The following is a 12,206-nucleotide window of genomic DNA, read 5'->3' as shown; positions in this document are numbered from 1 at the left end:
AACTGTATCATTGATGCCAGCTATGGATTTTGGCAAATAATGTTGCACTCTGAGTCTTCTTTACCAACAACCATTATTATTACATTTGGTAGATTTGAATTGAAATGATTTCCATTCAGAATAAACTCTGCCCTTGAAATATTAAAAAAAAGTAGATGAATGTTTCAAAAATCTGAAAGACAGATAGATGAATTTATAGTTCATGGAGAGATGGTGACGAAAGACTATAACAAGTCTAATAATATTTACAAGGTTATAGGTGGACCGAAAAATGACTATTTAAGAAAAAAAAATCAGTCCAATTTTTAGGGCATATCATTTCTGCAGATGGAAAAAACCTCCGATTCCAGAAAGTAGAATCGATAATAAGAATGACACAATTAACGAATCTAAAGCGTATCTTAGGCATAATGAACGTTTTTAGAAAATTTATATCTAATTTATCTGTCATAGCTGAACTACTATATGCAATGCTGAAAACATATACAAGCTGTATTTGGGGTATTTATCCAGAAAAGACTTTTGAAAGAATTTCGGTTTATTATGTAAACCTCCAAAGTTGGGTTTGTATGATTGCAAAATCCAGTTCATTCAAAAGCTGATGCTTCAGCCTATAGCATAGAAGCTCTGCTATACCAAATGCAAGCCAATAATTACCAAATAGCCGATAATTTCAAATGTCTCATTGCTTAATCTTCAAGAACACTTTTGTCGTGAACACTTTTGTCAAGATGATGTCGTGTCCGCGTTACCACGGAAAGGGGGTGCAGTAGCTTCTGAGGATAAAGACCCCTGAGCACCCGAGGGCAGAAGTCTGACTTCTAGCTCATATGAAGACGAAACTCACACATTCGCTGCCATAACCCCTTTTTACAGGGGAGCACATTCACACACCTCACAGATAGAACACAGATGAAGAACAACCATGCCCGGACCGGAATGCGCTACCCTTATGCAAGGACGCCGGCAAGAACACTTTTAGCAATTGAAATAGAGAAATGAGCTGCAGTTTGGGAACATGAAAAATTCTATGACAACATATTTAGCCTTACAGTAAATATTGCAATTAAACGATTAGTTACCATTTTTCTATATTAATCATTCGATTGGCTATCTCCTCCATATTAGAGAATAAAAGCGAAATTGATGCAGTTTTCGAATCGGAATGAAATATATAACGAGGTAAGTTGTAATGATTACCGATGCCCGTTCGTGACCCGATTCCACCGAAGAACCGTAGTGTAAGGGGGTCTGTTGCACGTTAAATCCGTCATGACCAAACGTCCTCCTGTTGGTGTGGTGTGGTGTGGAGAGGGGGGTGTCAGCTTAGGTGTCGTCCTCGTCATCTGACCGCGGTTCAAAATTACGAGGTCGGTCCCAAAATAGCCCTAGTGTTGCTTCAAACGGGACGTTAATATAACCAAACCAAACCAAACCATGCATGTTCGATAAATCCGATAAAAAAGAGGAAAAAATGAAGGGCTTACAGAAGAAACTACAGATTATATTCAAATGGTTATTACTGCTTTTCCAGCAACTCATGAGAAATGGTAGAGATTTGACAAACTGAAAAGAAGGACGAAAGATTTGCTGAATTTACTAATTTTGTTGAAAAGGGTTGGCTAGCGAAAAAGAAGTTATCTATCCAATTCTCAAGATAATGAAAACTTAGGCATTAGATTAATATTATAAATGGTTTACTATAGATAAATGCACGGTTAATAATCCATGAGATCGCAATGTTTGAAAGTAATTCATGATTCCATCTAAGTAGAAACAAATGCGTGCAAGAGCAAAAGAGAATGTTTGATGGCCTAGTCCTACCAAAATTGAAAGTAGGATATTGTTTTGTGATCCATGCAATAGACACCGAATATTATAATGAGCCAATGATTAAATCCGAATTTCCAGAATTTCGAAAATTTATATTATTCTTACGATGATACCATAGTGTGAACAGTTAGTTCACCCAAACACTTCATCACATGTCTCTTTTCAAAATGAGATGCCAGGATCTCCAAATCTATCCAGAAATTCAACTCCTGCGCAGTCAATACCGCTATTTTAAGCAGCTGGTGTTCCAAGATCTTCTAATCGGTTTTATAAGAACAATATGGATTTTAAAGAAAATTAATTTTAAAGTGAGAGGGAGAAGTAATTTATGTTAAGTATTGTACATAAAGTGCGTTCTTCTATTGTAGTATCATTAAGTATTATGATCGCAGTCGCTATGCTTTTATCCTCATCATATATATAAATTCATCTAAAGTTAACATCTTATTTTATTTTAATTGAAAATGATCATAAAATAAATAAACTATTGGACTTGAATGGATTCTAATTGCTTTTCAATAACATTTGATGAATTTTGTGAAAGTAATTATGATTTACCCGTGCTATTTCATAATTATATTAAGCCATTTCATAACTTTATCCGTAGGAAATTGATCAGCGACTGTATTCTTTCAAAAGTGAAGACCGTTTGTTTATTTAATTCTTTATTTAATCTGCCGTCCTCATATATCTTTTGGTGATAATTTCAAACTTTTTAAATAATGAATTTGTATTATCTCTTTTAGAAATAATTATATTATCATCAAAAAATACTTAAATCATGCCTTTTTTATTTTGCATTATTTGCTTAATTAATTGTCATTAGTTTAGTTTAGTTATATTAACGTCCCTTTTTAAAGCAACACTAGGGCTATTTTGGGACGGACCTCGTAATTTTGAACCATGGTCAGATGACGAGGACGACACCTGAGCTGGCACCCCCCTCTCCAAACCTAGCCACACCAGTGGGAGGATGTTTGGCCAGAGACGTTTAACGTGCACCAGACCCGCTTACACAACGGTTCTTCGGTGGAATCAGGTCTCGAACCTGAAACCCTCCGGTTCCGAAGCCGAGACCTTACCACCAGGCCACCGCGGCCTAATTAATTGCCATTAGAAAAGAATTAGTTCAAAAATATCTTGCTAAGATATTACTTTCAGAAATATTCTTTCCATTGGTTTCCTTTCTGGTTGATTTTAATTACAGAAGATAAAACTTTTTCACATTCGCTTTCATATGAGTTTTGTAATCATATTGCGTCAACAAAGCCTATAAGTTTCAGAAACAAACTTATGAAAGTATCTGCTATAAATAATGAATGAAGATAGAAATAGCAGTGTTGAAATCTATTAGAGTTTCCGGCTTTTTTCTATATTTGTTAATAGACGATATATTCTCACGCAGTTTTATAATTAAGTCATCTTAAGCTGTGTTTCCAAAAGTCGGTCAATATTGCAATTCATTGCCAGAGTGAAAATTATTGCCAAACAAAAATTATTCTGACAAGCTCTATTGATTGAAACAGAGGAAGACTAATGAGACAGACTGTAACGAAGGATAATATTTCATGCAACCTTATTCTTATTTTGACATGAAGATGCACGGAAAGGGGAAAAAAATCTATATTCCATCAAAAAAAAAAGTTGCAACAATCCCATATATCTTCACCTAACGAAAAAATCTGAAGGATTGTTTTTATCTCTTTTACTGGAAAAATCATCAGGTTTTAATTGAAGATTGCATAAACAAAACTGAAATAGTAGATATCTCTGTCTAAATAACGATTAGTTTACAAATAATTAGAAGAAATAGTTAATTAGAAGAAACAAATAGTTAGATTAGAAGAAAGCGGCACTTAAATATTTTTGATTATGATTTTCAACTTGCTGATTGTCATTCACAGTAGGTACCATATTGATTAGAACTGCAGATTCATGTAAGTTGTTTGTGACAGAACTTATTTTGTTTTTTGTTAATGTGGATATCCCCCCCCCAAAAAAAAGAAAAGAAATCTAGATTTACATCAAAATTAGCCTCTATCTGTCAGAAATTAACAATTCTCTAGTGGTAGTAGTAGTCTATACAATACGGATAATAATAACAGGTGATCGGGAAAAAATGGCAGGAAATCATTTTCATTCTTTTCTGATATGTGGTGATAAGAAGAAAGAATTCCTCTCTTTCAGGAATGCCTTTTAAATGAATTCAATGGAAAACTTCATAAATTATAGATGACATCTTCGATATTTGCGATCGCGTCCTCGTTGTGGGTTCACTGATTACTACGTTGCCTATTATAGAAAAGACTTGCCAAAAGGCGCTGAGATACCAAGCCTTTCATCCTATTGACGTACTTACTGTCAACAGTTGCAAAATCTGGTTCATTGTGGGATTGTTCATATTATCCCTTCCCATGTTTTGTGTTCTGCAGTTACTGTTCTTTATGTAATATCCCGGTGTTGCTTTAGAAATCTTCTAAATGTACATTCGAAATCAGAATTTGAGAAAGAGAATATAAGCTGTACAAATTCCTGAATTCATTTATGAGCCTATAACAAATCTGAAAGATTTTGGAAAAGTCATATCTTTACCAATTTTGAATTACCAATTAATGATGACACAGGAATAATTTTGGCTTCATTACTTTAGATCCTTTTGGACGCTTGTCAGATCATTTGTGGAATACATATTGGATGTTGTGAGTTATATTTATTTCTCTGATGGCATTGATTTCTTTTATGATTGTCACTTTGACTACTGCCAGCGTTGGTGAAGCCACTATAAATACAGTCGATGTTTATTTGATAAAAGCTAAAAGTACTAAAAGATAAAATGGAGCTATTTGCTTTAGTATTTACGCATATAACTAAGCCTTTCAATCTGTCGGCATGAGGTTTCTTGTGCTTCAAAAATGTCTCGTTCTCGCAGGTTTTACCACTCTTTTTTAACTTACTCCCTCCTATTATTATAATTCAATTGAGAGTTCAGTAGATTTTATTTAAAGATAAATATTATAACGGAACATTGTTTATTTACTCATAATATTTGTTTAGTTACTTATAGCTGTTTAATTTATTTTAATTAAAAGAACCTCAAATTTTGTAATGTTTTTCCTTATTTTTCATGTATTTTTCTCATTTATTATTTTTAAACCAAATGCGCATTCATATGATTGCTAATAAATCTTTTCGATTATGCGGTGGATCACCTTATTTATTAATTAAATGTGATCAGAAATTTAATCTTTTTCAAATATTTCAATTATGTGACTTTCTTCAAGGAACCCAGAGATATTTTTCAAACCATTGTTTATTTCAGTAATTTTTATAAAGAAAAGTCTACGCATTATGAAATTTATTTCAGACATTTTATTAAGATGAAATAGACGGATTGAATCAAATTACTTAAAAACATAATGTTACAAATTGTATCGTACATATTTAAGAAAATACCAGAATCATGTTCAAACAAAATCGGCTTTTTTGTTTGCGTTTGAAAATATCTGTATAAATTGAGCATTTTGTTGATATTCTTATATTCATATTGTGTGAGAAATCAAAAATTATGTAAAATTTTCAAAGTATGTATATATGTGATATTTGTTGTCAAATGAATAAAAGAATCATTCTTTATATCGTGTAATGTTCTTCCATACAGTCAGACAAGCGTTTTCATCTTTTTGACGAATACAATTTTTTTTGTAACAATGATGAAGAAATTACGTTGTGTAAAATAAAAGAAACAATGTAGATTTTTCTTTATGAAAGTCAAATCATCTACTCCTTTATGAATTCTATTGATAGCTCTTTTTTTTTCTCGATTTTTTTTTAGATTTGGTCTTTTTTTGATACTTTATCTATTAGTTCGTCGAACTCACAGTAATTGCATTTAATTAAAGGCAAAAACAAAGAATTTCCTCACCTTAGAAGTAGGTTTTTATTTATTTATTTTTTATTTTTTTTTATTTTCTCTTATACGTCTTGCATAGTATTGGTGTACAATATGTACGAAATATTAAACTTTGAAGTGGATTTAGAATTTTTACTGAGGCAATTATTTAATTCTTGGCGAATTTTTTGGCTGATTAATCGCTGGTGTGAAGATCATATACCAAATTTAATCCGTCTACTTCAAAGCGTTTTTGAGTTATCCTTGTCTCATACAGACAGACGGATAGACAAATGCTTTCCAAAAATATGTTTTTCGAACTCAGGGCAGTCTAAAATCCAGAGTTAGGATTTTTTTGGCGATTACCATATTTTTTTCTGTACTTCGAATACGAGAAAATAACTAGGGAAAATCAAGTATAATATTAGTTGAATAACAACAAAACTTTTGTAGGTTGTTTGCACATGAATTTGCATAAGGGTCCTGATCTTTTTCCAAACCTATAATTCATTTTGGTTGCTGAATTACTTAGTGGTAATTAAACGATGCAAAATAAAAATATTCATGTTTTTGTTTAAAGTGTCATAAAATTTATATCCTGCTAACAAAATATCATTTCAAACCAAATCGTAGTAACTCATGATGCTTTTCTTTTTTAGATATCATAAACAACAATAACAACAAAAGAAAGACATGTTGTCAAAACAACACGAAATTACAATAATTTGTCGTTACTTTGTCAAACGCAGGACTGATGAAAGAATTGATTGGTTCTCACTCGTTAAGTGGGTGTGCCAAAAAACTTTTTCGTATTGAAAAGTTTTCCTCCAAGTTGCTAGGATACATCCAAAGTTTGGCTTTATGAATTAAATGAACCCTTTAGTCAAATAACAGCTTTTGATAACAATGTTGTGTAATTCTATGGAAAACTTAAATAAGCATACAGTGCTCTATTAATAACTTTTGTGGTTGATATTCTTTCATAAAAATTACCATGAAGATAGTATTTGCGGAAATAATGATACTTATTTTTAAATTTTTTACTGAAGTTTCATTTGCTTGCATCAATATGAGGTACGTTTTTCTACAAATGATATTTCCCCTTTAAATTAGAAATGCATGCTTATTGCGTATATTTTGAATTTAATTGTTTTTATTATTTAATTATTAAAATATACGTATAGCATATTTAAATTTAATTTACAACGTTTGAAAGCTCTAATATGTTATTTAAAAGGGCTTATAGACTTTTTAAAATCCGTTTTAAAAATTTTTCACTATAGTTAATTAAGTACCTGAAATAGTACTTTTGTAAACAATAGATATCGGAAGTTCATAAATGATTGATAAAAATTAAATTCAAATTTTATAAATTATTGTCCTTTCCTGCATTTTTGAGTATATGCTTTTGAATACTTTTATAATTTTTTTGTTGCTCATAAATTGCTCCTGCTTTTGCAAAATATTTTTAAACTATTAATTTGACGCACAATTTTCATTTTGACTAATAGTTAGTGCCTATTATCTATAACTATTTCTAGCCATTTCTGATTTTTTTTATTTTTCTTCATAGACATATATTTTTATCTTATTGGAGTGGAATTCTGATTTAGTGAAAGACAACTTTTCACAATAAATTTTGATTGATTTTCCACTTTTAATCAAAATCATGCAAATATTTTTCAGATGTATTCTAACTAATTACATCTTCAATATCTTACTAGCAAATGTATAGCTTACTATTTTGCAAATGTATTCTAACTAATTTTATTTCCAATATCTTATTTAAATTATAGAAAATGACTTAAAAACTTTTAAATGCAGAATAAAGAAACCTTAGTTTATTTGATAAATTTTGCTAAAGATGCTTATTAAAAATTGAAATATGGTTTTTGTAGAATACAAAACTGATTTATAGAGCATTTAAGCTTGTTGTTTATGAATAGTTAATAATAATTAAAAACAAATTAGATTTTGAAAGGAAAAAACTTTAATGGCTTATTCATTCATTTTTCATTATTATTTAGCAGTCTTATTCATATATTATTTTTAGAGGCCGTTTAGTATTTTTTCATGTAACATAATTCATTTTCAGTTTTTATGTGTTAATTCATAATTTCTGAAAAAAAATTCAAAATAGTAAAAGTTTAATTTGGAAAAAAAAATGTGATTTTGATTCTCTTCACAGTATTAAATAGTATATTTAAAATATTCAGTTGTGACTCAGATGTTTTTAATAATTATATTTTCATGATATAAGAAATAATTCAAAATTTTTAAAGCTATCTTAATTATTTAAAATTGACAAAAGAAATTATTTTGAAATTCAGTAATGGACTATACTGGACACTTTAACCAACTATTTGGATTTTGATCTCAATTTTTAAAACTGTATAAGTCTATTTGCAATGAATAATCAGCTAACTGCAATAAGCTGTATAATTTAGTACTATAATTGCAATGAATTTTTTCAAAATTATAACCGAATTAATTCTGTATCATTCAGAATGACTATTAATAAATTTAATGTTAAAAATTGTTAATATTTCATAAAAGTGTGGTGGTAACTTCATAAGCCAGATAAAAACCTCCGGCAAGGCGTGTGCACTTTTGCCTAGTGGCTTTTCTACTCGGCTCTGAGCCCAAACGTTGCGAGTTCGAACCTCAAACTTGCACAAAAGTATTAATATTTTTTATGCTTTCAGCATTTTAAACGTCTTCGACGTTGCAAAGTATGAACAAGACGATAGCAATTTTAATGAATTCTGGCGCATTGCATTTTTAGTTAATTTATCCTAAAATACATTCCACATCCTAAACGAAATGAAATTTCAGTACCTGATTCAAATAACGTTGAGAAATGAGACGCAACTAGGCTGGGAATTTTTCGTATTTATTTCATTAATTTGTGTAAGACAGTAACGATGTTCGAATTAACTTCTATTCTTAATTGAACTTTTTCCCCTGAAGGATACCTCACACATGGAGTTGAGAAGTTTCCAGAATTGTGGTCGGTTCTCGCCATCTTGTTGGATATAGAATGATGTGGGTTGCTACCCACTACTACGGGAGAGGTTGCACCGTAGCTGGTGATGAGCCTTAGGACTCAACCTTAGTCAGCAAATGTCATAGGAAACTAAGATCATATCGGTGGTCTGGTCAATCAGTTTTTTTCCGTGTGTTGTGGGACCAGTTGGACTAATCAGCTACGATTCTTGATTGAATTGAATATAAACTGAAAATAAAAATCAGATTTATGAGAAATAAGTACTCTCTAATTTATACGATTTTACGTTTGAATATAATTGTACAGCGGAGTTCCACATTGGTTTTCATCATTTCCTCAAAATCAAAATTTTCAAATCAAATTGAAAGGGGGAGCAGATTTATGTAGCGATGTCGCACAAGAAAAAAATTCTGATTCTGAAAGAGGGAAAATTACTTGTACATCAATTTCTGTTGTTAGGACGAATTTGAATGAGCATTCCAAGAAAAACAAATTAAATGCCTCAGAGTTTTAACAGGATTTTGATTTCACATGATTACTTGAGAGCTTTGAAATATTTGATGCAAGATCATAAAAATCCATTTTATAGCATTTGGAAGTGCAGAATTATTAACATGAAGTTCTTGAAGATATTCGTTATCAACCTGACGCATTTTTTAAAGATTATTTTTAATAAGGCTAAAAACTGTATTTAATATCTAGTAGCGGCCTTTAACAATGTTCACCCATCATCTATCTATTTAAAATAATTTTCTGAATCAAAGGACCATTTTTTTTTCATTCACAAATAATATACCTGTTTAGCGAATTTTTTATTACATATGAAAGAAATGTCACCAATAATAATATGAAATTCATATAAAATCAATAATGTCTTTCTTTCAACCACTGCTCATTTCGAGAGAAATTTAAAAAACATTACTTCACTATACATTCTTTGTACATGTGTGCGTGTGGGACCTTCGAAGAGTTCGCAGTCACTCAAGAAATAAAATATCTAACGGGCCAATTTTGCCAATTTTTATTTCGTATAGAAGGTCACCACTTTTAGATAATTCATCAAGTGTCATCTGCCCTCCCCCTATATTTATTTTCGAGAATTACTCCAAAATAAAATTTAGACACAGTCTCAACCTCAACAACTGGACTGATTTCACAATTTTTCGTTTCTATTAATTTCGCCATCTTGCAAGCATAAATAACCAAACATAATGCTATAGCATTATAATGTAATCATAATTTCAAATAGCATTTTTTGTTTTGCATGACATTACAACTTTCCGTGATTTAAAAAAGGGTTCGTCTTAAAATTGAAAAATTGTTTTCCAGTATTTTTCAACTGAGTACGTTTTTTACTTTTCACTTTCTTTTTTGTTTAAATGTCACTTCGCAGTGGTTTTACTGGGAAAGACTATGTGATAATACCGGAAAATACATTTTTAATTTTAAGACGAACTTTTTTTTTAAATCTCAGAGAGTTCCTAATCTTAATCATAAATATCCCCATTTAATTTACAGACATCTCCATGAAATGTTTCATATATTTTAATGACATTTTACTAATTGGACTTTTTATCCGATTCCCTTTATTTTTGGAAACTTTCTTATTTCGCTACTTATGAGCCGTAACTTTTCTCATTATATTCAGCACAATCACTTTACTGCAAGTACACATTATTTCCCCGGCTATACGAAACACCGTTTATAATTAAAGGGCTTTACCAACAAGCTTGTATATTCTAATTTGTATTTATATGTAATGGAATGAAGTGACTTCCCAACAACGCTTCACTGAATCACTAACGTCGTTTATCATTGTGTTAAAGTTATTTTAAATAAATAATTTATTTGTTACGTTTGCTTTCTATTCTGAAATTGGAAGATTTTTTTCAACAGATAAAGCAAATTTCAAATTACTTGTTTTATGTTTTTGAATTCAGTTTATATAACATAGCAATATGTTAATTATTAACAAATTAAATACATTTGATATACAAATGAGTTTAACATGCCAGAACTCTTTTCTGTTAGTAGAAGAAAAATGGAGAAACATCGATAACAGAAAAGATGCCTTATTTTTGAAATGAATACAGTATTTCGAAAATAAAATTTCTGTTCTTTCCTTTACATAGTGCATTTTTATGTAAATTATTTTTTACTTGCATTACTTTCTTCTTTAAATGTTATTTATTTGTTTATGAAAAGTGTACTTTTTTGTATGAATTATTGTAAAAAATAAATGCGAATCTCCAATAAGATACAGTAAAATGCACTTTATTTTGATGAAAAATTCTATGCTGACGTGATCAAAATGCTTATCTTCAAAGCAGTTGAATGTTTGCGATGTAATAAAGCCTAACAAAGCTTTATCTACATTGAAAAAAACAGCAAATGTCATGAAATATTAATATTTACTTCAGAACGAATTTATGTTATGAATAAAAATATTTTTGCCTCGGAAAATAATAACTTTTTTATTTTTTAAAACTATATTGAAATGCTAAATATTTCAAATCGATAAAAAAATAATATTGGAATATTCCTGACCTGTATTTTGAAAGCATCAACATAGATAAAGTAAAATACTGGAAAATTTTTATCAGTTTTTTTTAACCTAAATATTCTATAATAAAGATACACAATTGAATTAAACTCGGGCTAGACATTATTCCCTGTTTCGGATTCAATAAATATCTTTTACTTGTTCCAAAACGTCTCGCTTTATACTTTAATTAAATTGCTCAAGTGAATTTTTTTTGAAAACTAATTAGAGTTTCTTTTTATTTTCTCTTATACAAATTATAAAGTATTGTCAAAAAATTCGATCTCGAGGTCTTGGCGAATTCTCTACATTTTTGACCACAAATTCGAAAAATTCAATTTTGTAGAATGTCAGTCTTTCTGTCTCTCTGTCTGTGGCAGAGATAATTCAAAAACACTTTGATCTAGACGGTTGAAATTTGGTATATGGCTTTTATACCAAGTTTGTCGATTTCTGTCAAATTTTTAGCAAACTTCGCTCACAGAATATCTGCCTGTCCGGCTCAATAAAAAATGACTCGATAATTACAATGCGATGAGAGCAAGTTTAATAAAATTCAATAGAGACATTTAACATCTATAGTATAGGCACCTATCAAGTGGGGGTCAAATCTAACAAAGGATGATCATTTGTCCGTCTGTACTTATGTAAACGTGGCAATTCAAAGATGGAATGATTTAAATATATCGAATTTGGTATAGAATTTTGGAACTACAAGTATAGTTTATTTTTGTCAAATATTTGTTTGAATCGATTTGGAAAGACGCAACTAAATTTGATTTTGGAATGCTAATAAACACATGCCAGGGATTAATTGCCAAAAATTTCGCCAAACAACATATGATTGTTTCATTAAAAATTCTAAATTCACGCCAAATGTTAATATTTGATAACTATTTTACGCCAATGCAATGCAAGGCATTCTCTGAGATAAC

The sequence above is a fragment of the Argiope bruennichi genome, chromosome 2 (assembly GCF_947563725.1).
Source record: "Argiope bruennichi chromosome 2, qqArgBrue1.1, whole genome shotgun sequence".
Taxonomy (NCBI): Eukaryota; Metazoa; Arthropoda; class Arachnida; order Araneae; family Araneidae; genus Argiope; species Argiope bruennichi.
The sequence above is the reverse complement of the archived record's forward strand: the minus strand, read 5'-3'. Positions refer to the sequence as shown.